The sequence below is a fragment of the Bombina bombina genome, chromosome 6, assembly GCF_027579735.1.
Source record: "Bombina bombina isolate aBomBom1 chromosome 6, aBomBom1.pri, whole genome shotgun sequence".
NCBI lineage: Eukaryota > Metazoa > Chordata > Amphibia > Anura > Bombinatoridae > Bombina > Bombina bombina.
In genome coordinates this window covers 275,403,608-275,420,256 of record NC_069504.1, presented here as the reverse complement: position 1 = coordinate 275,420,256, position 16,649 = coordinate 275,403,608, and the positions used below count along the sequence as shown (strand labels likewise).

At 41.3% G+C, this 16,649-nt stretch overlaps 1 protein-coding gene across 1 annotated transcript in view; it reads right to left on the bottom strand.

The window, feature by feature from the left end:
* HELB (DNA helicase B) overlaps positions 1-16,649 on the bottom strand; it is a 518,950-nt gene that overhangs the window by 206,360 nt on the left and 295,941 nt on the right. The window lies entirely within an intron of this gene.

Here is a 16,649-nt window from a genome sequence, read left to right as displayed (position 1 = left end):
GGCCTGATCCAGACCAAAGCCTGACAAAAGGATTGCACATCTGGAACATCTGCCAGACGCTTCTGTAATAAAATAGATAAGGCAGAAATTTGACCATTTAGAGAACTTGTCGATAATCTTTTCTCCAAACCCTCTTGGAGAAAAGACAAAATTCTAGGAATCCTGACTCCAGGAGTAGCGTTTGGATTCACACCAATAGAGATATTTACGCCATATCGTATGGTAAATCTTTCTAGTTACAGGTTTACGAGCCTGAATCATGGTCTTTATGACCGAGTCAGAAAAGCCCGCTTGGATAAAATTAAACGTTCAATCTCCAAGCAGTCAGCTTCAGAGAAACTAGATTTGGGTGAAGGAAGGGTCCTTGAATTAGGTTTTTCCTCAATGGAAGTCTCCAAGATGGCAGAGACGACATGTCCACCAGATCTGCATACCAAATCCTGCGGGGCCAAGCCGGTGCAATGAGGATCACCGAGGCCCTCTCCTGCTTGACTTGAGTAATGACCTGAGGAAGAAGAGGAAACGGAGGAAATATGTATGCTAGCCTGAAGGTCCAAGGAACTGCCAGGGCATCTATCAGTTCTGCCTTGGGGTCCCTGGACCACGACCCGTACCTTGGGAGCTTGGCATTCTGTTGAGATGCCATGAGATCTAATTACGGCTGACCCCACTTGAGAATCAGGCTGGAGAACACTTCCGGATGGAGTTCCCACTCCTTCCATGAAAGGTCTACCTGCTCAGGAAGTCCGCCTCCCAGTTGTCCACCCCTGGGATGTGGATGGCCGACAGACAGCAAGAATGGACCTCCGCCCAGCAAATTATTTTGGTTACCTCTGTCATCGCTAAGGAACTCCTCGTTCCTCCCTGATGATTGATGCAAGCCACTGAAGTTATGTTGTCCAACTGGAACCTGATAAACTGGACTGAGGGTAAGTGGGGCCAGGCCAGAATAGCATTGAATATCCCTCTCAGTTCCAGAATGTTTAAAGGAAGAACAGACTCTGACTGAGTCCAAACTCCCCAAGCCTTTAAGGAGCCCCAGACTGCTCCCCATCCTAGAGGGCTGGCATCTGTTGTCACAATCACCCAGGATGGTCTGAGAAAGCAGGTTCCCTGGGATAAATGATCCAGAGACAACCACCATTGAAGAGAATCCCTTGTCTCCTGCTCCAGCAGTATTCGAGGAGACAAATCCGCATAATCTTCGTTCCATTGCCTGAGCATGTTTAACTGCAGAGGTCTGAGGTGGAACCGAGCAAACGGGATGATGTCCATTGCCGCCACCATCAGCCAGATTACCTACATGCACTGAGCCACTGAAATCTGATTTCCTGACTTCTGTCAGAAAAAATCTTCATTGATATGGAATCTATTATAGTTCCTAAGAAAGATAGGCTTGTGTTTGGAACTAAGGAACGCTTTCACAAATTTACCTTCCAACCGTGAGATCTCAGGAAGAACAACAAAATTTCTGTGTGAGATCTTGCTAGTTGTAGGGATGGGGCCTGGACCAGGATGTCGTCCAGATAGAGTGCCACTGCAATGCTCCTTAAAGGACCAGTAAACACAGCAGATTTGCATAATCAACAAATGCAAGATAACAAGACAATACAATAGCATTTACTCTGAATTTCAAATGAGTAGTAGATTCTTTTCTAACACATTTTAAAGTTATATATATTTCCACTCCCCCTGTACCATGTGATAGCAATCAGCCAATCACAAATGCATATACGTATAGTTTGAGTTCTTGCACATGCTCAGTAGGAGCTGGTGACTCAAAAAAAGTGTAAATATAAAAGACTGTGCACATTTTTTTTAATGGAAGTAAATTGGAAAGTTGTTTAAAATTACATGCTCTATCTGAATCATGAAAATTTAATAAAGCCTGAGTGTCCCTTTAAACGAATCACTGCCAATAGCGAACCCATAACCTTTGAGAAAATTCTGGGAGCTGTGTCAAGACCGAAAGGAAGAGCCACAAATTAGAAGTGTTTGTCTAGAAAAGCAAACCTCAGAGACTTGTGATGATCCATGTGAATGGGAACATGCAGGTATGAGTCCTTTAAATCCACTGTTGTCATAAATTGACCCTCTTGGACCAAAGGGAGAATGGAACGAATAGTTTCCATCTTGAAGGACGGTACTTTTGTTTAGACTCTTGAGATCTAAAATTGGTATGAAGGTTCCCTCTTTTTTGGGAACCACGAAAAGATTGGAATAAAATCCCAGATAACAAGTCAGCACTTACCTCCTCAACTGCCCGATAGTAAGGCAGCTCCCAGGTTTGAGAGGTCCTCTCCCTCCTATGGACCTGTGGCAAAAGGAAAAGACTGAGTAAGATCCCTTAGTTTTTCAGAATTAGGGCAGCATCAGCATGGGAGGCACAGTGAGAATTATGTCCGACAAGTTCCCATCGCTCTAAAGCCATCACTGCTCTACTGAAGAGACTGATATGGACTACGGCTACACCCCAGGACAAAGCAGCACAATCCTGTACTACTTTAAAAATAATAAACTCTTGATTGAAGAATCTTTTTCTAACACCTAATTTACCACCTCCTTGCACTTAACGTAGGCAACCAGAATGACTGGGTTGGGAGGGATGGGAGGTGATATTTAACAGCTTTGCTGTGGTGCTCTTTGCCGCCTCCGGCAGGAGAGGTATTCACAATAGTAATTAAGATGATCTGTGGACTCATTGTGTCATTAAAAAGAAAAGATTTCTCACAGCCTGGCTGAAAACTCCAGTCTTCACCTCTGTCCTTCATAGGCACTCAAAGGAAGACATGGGTCTCAGATCTGTTAGAGAACCCAAATTAACAATGAGAAGAGCAGGACTTCAGAATTCACCTCACTCCATCTTGGAGGCAAAATTTTACTGTGGATTCAAGGTAAGTGAAAGGGACTTAAAGAGACAGTCTAGTCAAAATTAAACTTTCATGATTCAGATAGGGAATGCACTTTTAAACAACTTCCAATTAAGTTTATCATCAAATTTGCTTTGTTCTCTTGATTTTCTTTGTTCAAAGCTAAACCTATGTAAGTTCATATGCTAATTTCAAAGCCCTCGAAGGCCACATCTTATCTTAGTGCATTTTGATAGTTTTTAACAGTTAGACAGAAATAGGGAAAACTATTACAGTTCTTAAAGGGACAGTCAACAACAGCATTTTTGTTGTTTAAAAAGAAAGATAATCCCTTTATTACCCATTCCCTAGTTTTGCATAACCAACACAGTTATATTAATACACCTTTTACCTCTGTGATTACAGTGTATCTAAGCTTCTGCTGACTGCCCTCTTATTTCAGTTCTTTTGACAAACTTGCATTTTAGCCAATCAGTGCTCACTCCTAAGTCTGAAACTGGAACAAGGGAACCACAATATCTCTGTAGGAGATTTTCTTGTTGAAAAGATGGCGCCTGAACCCTATGTCATCCGAAACCTGATCACAGGCAAGACAGCCCTCACAGGGAGCAGCGGTAAGGCCAAAGGGGAAAAAAAGAAAACAAACTTAAAAAGATTGACAAGCAAATATCAGGAACTTGAAGATATGCATCCCCCTGGTCTATGGTCATCTTCAACTGACCCTCTTAGACCAAAGGAAGAATGGAACCAAAGGTTTCCATGTCGAAGGACAGTATGGAGAAAACATGTTGAGACACTTTAGGTCTAGAATGGGACAAAAAATTCCCTCTCTATCGGGAACCACTAAACAGGATGAATAGAATCCTAGACCCTGCTCCCTTACAGAACTGGAACCATCACTCCCTATGAAAAAACATAATTTATGTAAGAACTTACCTGATAAATTCATTTCTTTCATATTAACAAGAGTCCATGAGCTAGTGACGTATGGGATATACATTCCTACCAGGAGGGGCAAAGTTTCCCAAACCTTAAAATGCCTATAAATACACCCCTCACCACACCCACAAATCAGTTTAACGAATAGCCAAGAAGTGGGGTGATAAGAAAAAAAGTGCGAAGCATATAAAATAAGGAATTGGAATAATTGTGCTTTATACAAAAAAATCATAACCACCACAAAAAAGGGTGGGCCTCATGGACTCTTGTTAATATGAAAGAAATGAATTTATCAGGTAAGTTCTTACATAAATTATGTTTTCTTTCATGTAATTAACAAGAGTCCATGAGCTAGTGACGTATGGGATAATGACTACCCAAGATGTGGATCTTTCCACACAAGAGTCACTAGAGAGGGAGGGATAAAATAAAGACAGCCAATTCCTGCTGAAAATAATCCACACCCAAATAAAAGTTTAACAAAAAACATAAGCAGAAGATTCAAACTGAAACCGCTGCCTGAAGAACTTTTCTACCAAAAACTGCTTCAGAAGAAGAAAATACATCAAAATGGTAGAATTTAGTAAAAGTATGCAAAGAGGACCAAGTTGCTGCTTTGCAGATCTGGTCAACCGAAGCTTCATTCCTAAACGCCCAGGAAGTAGAAACTGACCTAGTAGAATGAGCTGTAATTCTTTGAGGCGGAATTTTACCCGACTCAACATAGGCAAGATGAATTAAAGATTTCAACCAAGATGCCAAAGAAATGGCAGAAGCTTTCTGGCCTTTCCTAGAACCGGAAAAGATAACAAATAGACTAGAAGTCTTACGGAAAGATTTCGTAGCTTCAACATAATATTTCAAAGCTCTAACAACATCCAAAGAATGCAATGATTTCTCCTTAGAATTCTTAGGATTAGGACATAATGAAGGAACCACAATTTCTCTACTAATGTTGTTGGAATTCACAACTTTAGGTAAAAATTCAAAAGAAGTTCGCAACACCGCCTTATCCTGATGAAAAATCAGAAAAGGAGACTCACACGAAAGAGCAGATAATTCAGAAACTCTTCTAGCAGAAGAGATGGCCAAAAGGAACAAAACTTTCCAAGAAAGTAATTGAATGTCCAATGAATGCATAGGTTCAAACGGAGGAGCTTGAAGAGCTCCCAAAACCAAATTCAAACTCCATGGAGGAGAAATTGACTTAATGACAGGTTTTATACGAACCAAAGCTTGTACAAAACAATGAATATCAGGAAGAATAGCAATCTTTCTGTGAAAAAGAACAGAAAGAGCAGAGATTTGTCCTTTCAAAGAACTTGCGGACAAACCCTTATCCAAACCATCCTGAAGAAATTGTAAAATTCTCGGTATTCTAAAAGAATGCCAAGAAAAATGACGAGAAAGACACCATGAAATATAAGTCTTCCAGACTCTATAATATATCTCTCGAGATACAGATTTACGAGCCTGTAACATAGTATTAATCACGGAGTCAGAGAAACCTCTATGACCAAGAATCAAGCGTTCAATCTCCATACCTTTAAATTTAAGGATTTCAGATCCGGATGGAAAAAAGGACCTTGTGACAGAAGGTCTGGTCTTAACGGAAGAGTCCATGGCTGGCAAGATGCCATTCGGACAAGATCCGCATACCAAAACCTGTGAGGCCATGCCGGAGCTATTAGCAGAACAAACGAGCATTCCCTCAGAATCTTGGAGATTACTCTTGGAAGAAGAACTAGAGGCGGAAAGATATAGGCAGGATGATACTTCCAAGGAAGTGATAATGCATCCACTGCCTCCGCCTGAGGATCCCGGGATCTGGACAGATACCTGGGAAGTTTCTTGTTTAGATGAGAGGCCATCAGATCTATCTCTGGGAGCCCCCACATTTGAACAATCTGAAGAAATACCTCTGGGTGAAGAGACCATTCGCCCGGATGCAACGTTTGGCGACTGAGATAATCCGCTTCCCAATTGTCTACACCTGGGATATGAACCGCAGAGATTAGACAGGAGCTGGATTCCGCCCAAACCAAAATTCGAGATACTTCTTTCATAGCCAGAGGACTGTGAGTCCCTCCTTGATGATTGATGTATGCCACAGTTGTGACATTGTCTGTCTGAAAACAAATGAACGATTCTCTCTTCAGAAGAGGCCAAAACTGAAGAGCTCTGAAAACTGCACGGAGTTCCAAGATATTGATCGGTAATCTCACCTCCTGAGATTCCCAAACTCCTTGTGCCGTCAGAGATCCCCACACAGCTCCCCAACCTGTGAGACTTGCATCTGTTGAAATTATAGTCCAGGTCGGAAGAACAAAAGAAGCCCCCTGAATTAAACGATGGTGATCTGTCCACCACGTTAGAGAGTGCCGAACAATCGGTTTTAAAGATATTAATTGATATATCTTCGTGTAATCCCTGCACCATTGGTTCAGCATACAGAGCTGAAGAGGTCGCATGTGAAAACGAGCAAAGGGGATCGCGTCCGATGCAGCAGTCATAAGACCTAGAATTTCCATGCATAAGGCTACCGAAGGGAATGATTGAGACTGAAGTTTTCGACAGGCTGTAATCAATTTTAGACGTCTCTTGTCTGTTAAAGACAAAGTCATGGACACTGAATCTATCTGGAAACCCAGAAAGGTTACCCTTGTTTGAGGAATCAAAGAACTTTTTGGTAAATTGATCCTCCAACCATGATCTTGAAGAAACAACACAAGTCGATTCGTATGAGACTCTGCTAAATGTAAAGACGGAGCAAGTACCAAGATATCGTCCAAATAAGGAAATACCACAATACCCTGTTCTCTGATTACAGACAGAAGGGCACCGAGAATCTTTGTGAAAATTCTTGGAGCTGTAGCAAGGCCAAACGGTAGAGCCACAAATTGGTAATGCTTGTCTAGAAAAGAGAATCTCAGGAACTGATAATGATCTGGATGAATCGGAATATGCAGATATGCATCCTGTAAATCTATTGTGGACATATAATTCCCTTGCTGAACAAAAGGCAATATAGTCCTTACAGTTACCATCTTGAACGTTGGTATCCTTACATAACGATTCAATAATTTTAGATCCAGAACTGGTCTGAAGGAATTCTCCTTCTTTGGTACAATGAAGAGATTTGAATAAAACCCCATCCCCTGTTCCGGAACTGGAACTGGCATAATTACTCCAGCCAACTCTAGATCTGAAACACAATTCAGAAATGCTTGAGCTTTCACTGGATTTACTGGGACATGGGAAAGAAAAAATCTCTTTGCAGGAGGTCTCATCTTGAAACCAATTCTGTACCCTTCTGAAACAATGTTCTGAATCCAAAGATTGTGAACAGAACTGATCCAAATTCCTTTGAAAAAACATAACCTGCCCCCTACCAGCTGAACTGGAATGAGGGCCGTACCTTCATGTGAACTTAGAAGCAGGCTTTGCCTTTCTAGCAGGCTTGGATTTATTCCAGACTGGAGATGGTTTCCAAACTGAAACTGCTCCTGAGGACGAAGGATCAGGCTTTTGTTCTTTGTTGAAACGAAAGGAACGAAAACGATTGTTAGCCCTGTTTTTACCTTTAGACTTTTTATCCTGTGGTAAAAAAGTTCCTTTCCCACCAGTAACAGTTGAAATAATAGAATCCAACTGAGAACCAAATAATTTGTTTCCCTGGAAAGAAATGGAAAGTAGAGTTGATTTAGAAGCCATATCAGCATTCCAAGTCTTAAGCCATAAAGCTCTTCTGGCTAAGATAGCCAGAGACATAAATCTAACATCAACTCTAATAATATCAAAAATGGCATCACAGATGAAATTATTAGCATGCTGGAGAAGAATAATAATATCATGAGAATCACGATTTGTTACTTGTTGCGCTAGAGTTTCCAACCAAAAAGTTGAAGCTGCAGCAACATCAGCCAATGATATAGCAGGTCTAAGAAGATTACCTGAACATAGATAAGCTTTTCTTAGAAAAGATTCAATTTTTCTATCTAAAGGATCCTTAAACGAGGTACCATCTGATGTAGGAATGGTAGTACGTTTAGCAAGGGTAGAAATAGCCCCATCAACTTTAGGGATTTTGTCCCAAAATTCTAATCTGTCAGGCGGAACAGGATATAATTGCTTAAAACGTTTAGAAGGAGTAAATGAATTACCCAATCTATCCCATTCCTTAGCAATTACTGCAGAAATAGCATTAGGAACAGGAAAGACTTCTGGAATAACCGCAGGAGCTTTAAAAACCTTATCCAAACGTATAGAATTAGTATCAAGAGGACTAGAATCCTCTATTTCTAAAGCAATTAGTACTTCTTTAAGTAAAGAGCGAATAAATTCCATCTTAAATAAATATGAAGATTTATCAGCATCAATCTCTGAGACAGAATCCTCTGAACCAGAAGAGTCCAAAGAATCAGAATGATGGTGTTCATTTAAAAATTCATCTGTAGAGAGAGAAGATTTAAAAGACTTTTTACGTTTACTAGAAGGAGAAATAACAGACAAAGCCTTCTTTATGGATTCAGAAACAAAATCTCTTATGTTATCAGGAACATTCTGCACCTTAGATGTTGAGGGAACTGCAACAGGCAATGGTACATCACTAAAGGAAATATTATCTGCATTAACAAGTTTGTCATGACATTTAATACAAACAACAGCTGGAGGAATAGCTACCAAAAGTTTACAGCAGATACACTTAGCTTTGGTAGATCCAGCAGGCAGAGGTTTTCCTGTAGTATCTTCTGGCTCAGATGCAACGTGAGACATCTTGCAATATGTAAGAGAAAAAACAACATATAAAGCAAAATAGATCAAATTCCTTATAAGACAGTTTCAGGAATGGGAAAAAATGCCAAACATCAAGCTTCTAGCAACCAGAAGCAAATGAAAAATGATTCTGAAATAATGTGGAGACAAAAGCGACGCCCATATTTTTTGGCGCCAAATAAGACGCCCACATTATTTGGCGCCTAAATGCTTTTGGTGCCAAAAATGACGCCACATCCGGAACGCCGACATTTTTGGCGCAAAATAACGTCAAAAAAATGACGCAACTTCCGGCGACACGTATGACGCCGGAAACGGAAATGAATTTTTGCGCCAAAAAAATCCGCGCCAAGAATGACGCAATAAAATGAAGCATTTTCAGCCCCCGCGAGCCTAACAGCCCACAGGGAAAAAGTCAAATTTTTGAGGTAAGAAAAATATGATAATTAAAGCATAATCCCAAATATGAAACTGACTGTCTGGAAATAAGGAAAGTTGAACATTCTGAGTCAAGGCAAATAAATGTTTGAATACATATATTTAGAACTTTATAAATAAAGTGCCCAACCATAGCTTAGAGTGTCACAGAAAATAAGACTTACTTACCCCAGGACACTCATCTACATGTTTGTAGAAAGCCAAACCAGTACTGAAACGAGAATCAGTAGAGGAAATGGTAAATATAAGAGTATATCGTCGATCTGAAAAGGGAGGTAAGAGATGAATCTCTACGACCGATAACAGAGAACCTTATGAAATAGACCCCGTAGAAGGAGATCACTGCATTCAATAGGCAATACTCTCCTCACATCCCTCTGACATTCACTGCACGCTGAGAGGAAAACCGGGCTCCAACTTGCTGCGGAGCGCATATCAACGTAGAATCTAGCACAAACTTACTTCACCACCTCCCTTGGAGGCAAAGTTTGTAAAACTGATTTGTGGGTGTGGTGAGGGGTGTATTTATAGGCATTTTAAGGTTTGGGAAACTTTGCCCCTCCTGGTAGGAATGTATATCCCATACGTCACTAGCTCATGGACTCTTGTTAATTACATGAAAGAAAGGTCCAAAACGCAATTCATAAATGCCTCTCTGTTATCTGGACCGCAGATAAAATATAGAGGTGGAAACTGCCTCTGGGAGGAAAGTAAGAATTATATTTAGGAACCCTGAAATCCTAGGTCCTCAGTCTATCTGGGACATCTCGTATCCATGTTTGAAGAAAAAATAGAGAAATTCTGCACCCCAGATCGGGGCAAATACTTTATAGACTCAGCCATCTATTCTTCTTGTCTTGTAGTAGAAAAGATTAAGCCTACAGCACCTGGTGTTCCCAAGCGGTCTCCCATCCAGGTTACTGACCAGGCCTGGCCCTGCTTAACATCCAAGATCAGACAGAATCGGGCGCTCAGAATATTCCTGTCAAATCAGGACCCAAAAAGGTCTTACCCTTGTAAGGAATCGCCGGAAGTTTGGACTCAGAGTAAAAAAAAAAACACTGACCAATAAAATAGCACGCCTCACGGGCTAGCACAGTGAAGCCAGATATCATGGCTCACGGCTTAATGACTTGCATGGAATCATCAGAAATAAAAGAATTGGGTAGCTTAAAAGCTGAAATACTGTTCTGGATCTCCTCCAAATGAATCTCAATCCTCCCCAGGGATCAAAGTTCTTTTAGCCAGAGAAGAAATGGAACACAAATTAGATCGCCTGCAAATCATTATTTAGGCGAGACTATTTGTAACCCATCAGTGAAAGAGCACTCGCTGTGATAACCTAGTTACAGCTAGATATAAACTCTAGACCCTCAGCTTTGAAGGCAGCCAAGTTTACCACTAAGCCTTCGTGGGACACCATGTCTACATTAGGCACAGTGAGCTATGATATTTAATTGAGACAGCGACAGGAAACAAAAAAAGGAATCCCTAACAGTAAATGATGACATTGTGGACTCACCATATCTTAGGAAAGAAACAAGGAGGCTTAGATACCTTGTATCTAAGCAGAGGCTTAGATAAAAGGTAACCCCAGAATGTGTAATTTATCTTTTTAAATAATAACAATTCTGGAGTAAACTGTTCCTTTAAAGGTAAGGTAAAGTTAAACAAAGTACTTTACGCCATCTTAAACTAAATAGAAATTAAGCATAACTTTAATTCATCTTTTTTTTAAATTTTACTAAATAGCGTACATTTTTATCATTTACTTATCCGCCGTTTGTATTGTTTCCTCCGCCCGACATGTTATGCAACTTGATTGACATGCTACCTCTATGTCAACATCCAATCATCGTTTTCCCCCCAGGGTAGTCAGTTAGAACATTTCAACGTCACTAAATTACTATGCGCATGCGTTGAACGTGAGGAATGCAATTTACTGAGGGTGCTCGTTCATGAGATGCACTTTTAGCCGACGCAGAGAGAGGGTGGGATCGCTCTCAGTTAGGAAACAGTAAAACACAGCAGTAGCTGCTGGGAGGAGTCAAGTAGGAAACGGCACTGACATTTATAATTATATATTATATAAAAATAGAATAGAAATCTAGAAAAAAAAGTTAGCGACTGCTTTATAATAATAATGAAGAATGTTTGGGTGTAATACCAAACCATAAAAATTACCTTCACTTTAAGCTCAGGTATGCTGGGATGTTTTGCCTGATCCTAGAGGACAGGAGAGTAATTCCCACATGTGATGTCTCGTGGACTCTCAACATCTGACAAACATTAACAAATTAATCTTTTATCCCTTCAAAAATGGTAGTGTGTGTGTGTGTGTGTATACTATTGTAAAGCATGTGTGCAGGGACTGATGTGTGGACATGGGCTTCAGAGTGGCATCACGTGTGGTGTAGATCAGAGTAAGAACTGTTAAGAGTTAAATAGAATACAGTAAAAAATACATTACATTACAAAAGGGAAGTCGACAATTATTAAAAAGTTTAAATTATTATATAAATTATTAAAAAGTTTAAGGTATATCAGAAACAACGCCACTAAAATAAAAAATTTAAAAAGTATGCTCAAGTGTTTAGAAAATTAATTATGAAAAGTTTATAAAAGCAACAACAGGGCCATATGCATTAAGACGGGCAACAGAAACAAAGTTCTGAGAACACAGTATTATTACTCCAGTTCACCTCCAGCAGCTTTGTAAATTGCACCAATATGGAAACAAAATGAAGAAGTTAGATTGTGTGGAGAATTACAGATGGTTCTAAAATTGCAATTGAAAGTGAAAAAAAGTCCACTGCTGCAAATGGAAAAGATGTATGTAGCAGCATCACTATATATCTCTTAGAAAGCGTTTTATTTATTTATTTATTTTTAAATTGTACACCTGTATAACTAGCATGACTAATGGCCATGTATGTAAGATATATTGCAAACCACATTAAAATATTATAGTAAACCAATCACTATTTAATTAATTGTAACCAAGTCAATCCTAGTATTACACAAATAATTGCTTCACCATCTAATGGAGTATAAATTAAGGTAAAATGCTGCCATCTAGTGGTAAACATTTTACACAGAATAACTATTTCTTAACATTTAAAGTGAATGTAAAGTGAACACGACTGCCTCACGGCATTGTTTTTAAAAATGAGTGAGTTTATTTCATGAAATTTTTTATATTTATTTTCTTAAATTTTTTTGATACGCAAATAAGCGCAGCTCTCCCGCCCACCATATTGTCTATTTGATTGGCAGATGGGGGGAACAAGGATTAGTAGTTTAAGAATCGTCATCTGTCAATCAATTAGACAATATGGCGGGTGGGAGTGCTGTGCTTATCGGCGGAGCAGTAAAAAAGGTAAAAATTTAAGAAAAACAGAATTTATGCTTACCTGATAAATTACTTTCTCCAACGGTGTGTCAGGTCCACGGCGTCATCCATTACTTGTGGGAATATTCTCTTCCCCAACAGGAAATGGCAAAGAGCACAGCAAAAGCTGTCCACATAGCCCCTCCTCAGGCTCCGCCCCCCAGTCATTCGACCGACGGTTAGGAGAAAAAAAGGAGAAAACTATAGGGTGCCGTGGTGACTGTAGTGTATAAAGAAAGAAATTTTTCAAACCTGATTAAAAAACCAGGGCGGGCCGTGGACCGGACACACCGTTGGAGAAAGTAATTTATCAGGTAAGCATAAATTCTGTTTTCTGAAACATTGGTGTGTCCGGTCCACAGCGTCATCCATTACTTGTGGGAACCAATACCAAAGCTTTAGGACACGAATGAAGGGAGGGAGCAAATCAGGTTAGCTAAACGGAAGGCACCACGGCTTGCAAAACCTTTCTCCCAAAAACAGCCTCCGAAGAAGCAAAAGTATCAAATTTGTAGAATTTGGCAAAAGTGTGCAGAGAGGACCAAGTCGCTGCCTTACATATCTGATCAACAGAAGCCTCGTTCTTGAAGGCCCATGTGGAAGCCACAGCCCTAGTGGAGTGAGCTGTGATTCGTTCAGGAGGCTGCCGTCCGGCAGTCTCATAAGCCAATCGGATACTGCTTTTCAGCCAGAAAGAAAGAGAGGTAGCAGTAGCTTTTTGTCCTCTCCTCTTACCAGAGTAAACGACAAACAAAGATGAGGTTTGTCTAAAATCCTTAGTTGCTTCTAAATAGAACTTTAAAGCACGAACTACATCTAAATTGTGCAACAAACGTTCCTTCTTTGAAACTGGATTCGGACACAGAGAAGGAACAACTATTTCCTGGTTAATATTCCTGTTGGAAACAACTTTCGGAAGAAAACCAGGCTTAGTACGCAAGACGACCTTATCTGAATGGAACACCAGATAGGGTGGATTACACTGCAAAGCAGATAATTCAGAAACTCTTCTAGCAGAAGAAATAGCAACCAAAAACAGAACTTTCCAAGATAGTAACTTGATATCTATGGAATGCAAAGGTTCAAACGGAACCCCTTGAAGAACTGAAAGAACTAAATTTAGACTCCAAGGAGGAGTCATGGGTCTGTAAACAAGCTTGATTCTGACCAAAGCCTGCACAAAAGCTTGTACATCTGGCACAGCTGCCAGTCGTTTGTGTAACAAGACAGATAAAGCAGAAATCTGTCCTTTTAGAGAACTCGCTGACAATCCCTTATCCAAACCTTCTTGGAGAAAGGAGAGGATCTTAGGAATTTTAATCTTACTCCAGGAGAATCCCTTGGATTCACACCAACAGATATATTTTTTCCATATTTTATGGTAAATCTTTCTAGTCACAGGTTTTCTGGCTTGGACCAGAGTATTTATCACTGAATTTGAAAACCCACGCTTGGATAAAATCAAGCGTTCAATTTCCAAGCAGTCAGCTGCAGAGAGACTAGATTTGGATGTTCGAATGGACCTTGTACTAGAAGATCCTGTCTCAAAGGTAGCTTCCATGGTGGAGCCGATGACATATTCACCAGGTCTGCATACCAAGTCCTGCGTGGCCACGCAGGAGCTATCAGAATCACTGAGGCCTTCTCCTGTTTGATAATGGCTACGAGCCTGGGAAGGAGAGGGAACGGTCGAAACACATAAGCTAGGTTGAACGACCAAGGCGCCACTAATGCATCCACTAGAGTCGCCTTGGGATCCCTGGATCTGGACCCGTAGCAAGGAACCTTGAAGTTCTGACGAGACGCCATCAGATCCATGTCTGGAATGCCCCATAATTGAGTCAACTGGGCAAATACCTCCGGGTGGAGTTCCCACTCCCCCGGATGGAAAGTCTGACGACTCAGATAATCCGCCTCCCAGTTGTCTACCCCTGGGATGTGAATTGCAGATAGATGGCAGGAGTGATCCTCCGCCCATTTGATGATCTTGAATACCTCTCTCATCGCCAAGGAACTCCTTGTTCCTCCCTGATGGTTGATGTAAGCTACAGTCGTCATGTTGTCTGACTGGAATCTTATGAATCCGGCCTTCGCTAGTTGAGGCCAAGACCGGAGAGCATTGAATATCGCTCTCAGTTCCAGGATGTTTATCGGGAGAAGAGACTCTTCCCGAGACCATAGACCCTGAGCTTTCAGGGAGTCCCAGACCGCGCCCCAGCCTAATAGACTGGCGTCGGTCGTGACAATGACCCACTCTGGTCTGCGGAAACTCATTCCCTGAGACAGGTGATCCTGGGTCAACCACCAACGGAGTGAGTCTCTGGTCATCTGGTCTACTTGAATCTTTGGAGACAAGTCTGCATAGTCCCCATTCCACTGATTGAGCATGCACAGTTGTAAAGGTCTTAGATGAATTCGAGCAAAAGGAACTATGTCCATTGCTGCAACCATCAACGCTACTACTTCCATGCACTGAGCTATGGAAGGCTGCAGAATAGAGTGAAGAACTTGACAAGCGTTTAGAAGCTTTGACTTTCTGACTTCTGTCAGGAAGATCTTCATTTCTAAAGAATCTATTATTGTTCCCAAAAAGGGAACTCTTGTTGACGGAGACAGGGAACTCTTTTCTACGTTCACCTTCCACCTGTGAGATCTGAGAAAGGCTAGAACAATGTCTGTATGAGCCTTTGCCTTGGAAAGAGACGACGCTTGAATTAGAATGTCGTCTAAATAAGGTGCCACTGCAATGCCCCTCGGTCTTAGAACCGCCAGAAGGGACCCTAGCACCTTTGTGAAAATTCTGGGAGCAGTGGCTAAACCGAATGGAAGAGCCACGAACTGATAATGATTGTCCAGAAAGGCGAACCTTAGGAACTGATGATGATCTTTGTGGATAGGAATATGTAGGTACGCATCCTTTAAATCCACGGTAGTCATATATTGACCCTCCTGGATTGTAGGTAAAATTGTTCGAATGGTTTCCATTTTGAACGATGGAACTCTGAGAAATTTGTTTAGAATTTTTAAATCCAGAATTGGTCTGAAAGTTCCCTCTTTTTTGGGGACTACAAACAGGTTTGAGTAAAACCCCTGACCTTGTTCCGCAGCTGGAACTGAGTGTATCACTCCCATCTTTAACAGGTCTTCTTACACAATGTAAGAATGCCTGTCCCTTTACTTGGTTTGAAGATAAGTGAGACATGTGGAACCTTCCCCTTGGGGGTAGTTCCTTGAATTCTAGAAGATAACCCTGAGAGACTATTTCTAGTGCCCAGGGATTCGGAACATCTCTTGCCCAAGCCTGAGCAAAGAGAGAGAGTCTGCCCCCTACTAGATCCGGTCCCGGATCGGGGGCTACCCCTTCATGCTGTCTTGGTAGCAGCAGCAGGCTTCTTGGCCTGTTTACCCTTGTTCCAGCCTTCCATTGGTTTCCAAGCTGGTTTAGTCTGGGAAGCGTTACCCTCTTGTCTAGAGGCTGCAGAGTTAGAAGCCGGTCCGTTCCTGAAATTGCGAAAGGAACGAAAATTGGACTTATTCTTAGCCTTGAAAGGCCTATCCTGTGGGAGGGCATGGCCCTTTCCCCCAGTGATGTCTGAAATAATTTCTTTCAATTCCGGCCCAAAAAGTGTCTTACCTTTGAAAGGGATATTAAGCAATTTTGTCTTGGAAGATACATCCGCCAACCAAGACTTTAGCCGGAGCGCTCTGCGCGCCACAATTGCAAACCCTGAATTTTTCGCCGCTAACCTCGCTAATTGCAAAGCGGCATCTAAAATAAAGGAATTAGCTAACTTAAGTGCGTGAATTCTGTCCATGACTTCCTCATATGCAGTCTCCATGTTAAGCGACTTTTCTAGTTCATCGAACCAGAAACACGCCGCCGTAGTGACAGGAATAATGCACGAAATTGGTTGGAGGAGGTAACCTTGCTGCACAAAAATCTTTTTAAGCAAACCCTCCAATTTTTTATCCATAGGATCTTTGAAAGCACAATTGTCCTCAATGGGGATAATCGTGCGCTTAGCTAGGGTAGAAACTGCCCCCTCAACCTTAGGGACTGTCTGCCATGTGTCCTTCCTTGGGTCGACCATGGGGAACAATTTCTTAAATATAGGAGGTGGGACAAAGGGTATGCCTGGTCTCTCCCACTCCTTATTCACTATGTCCGCCACCCTTTTAGGGATCGGGAAGGCATCAGGGTGCACCGGGACCTCTAAGAATTTGTCCATCTTGCA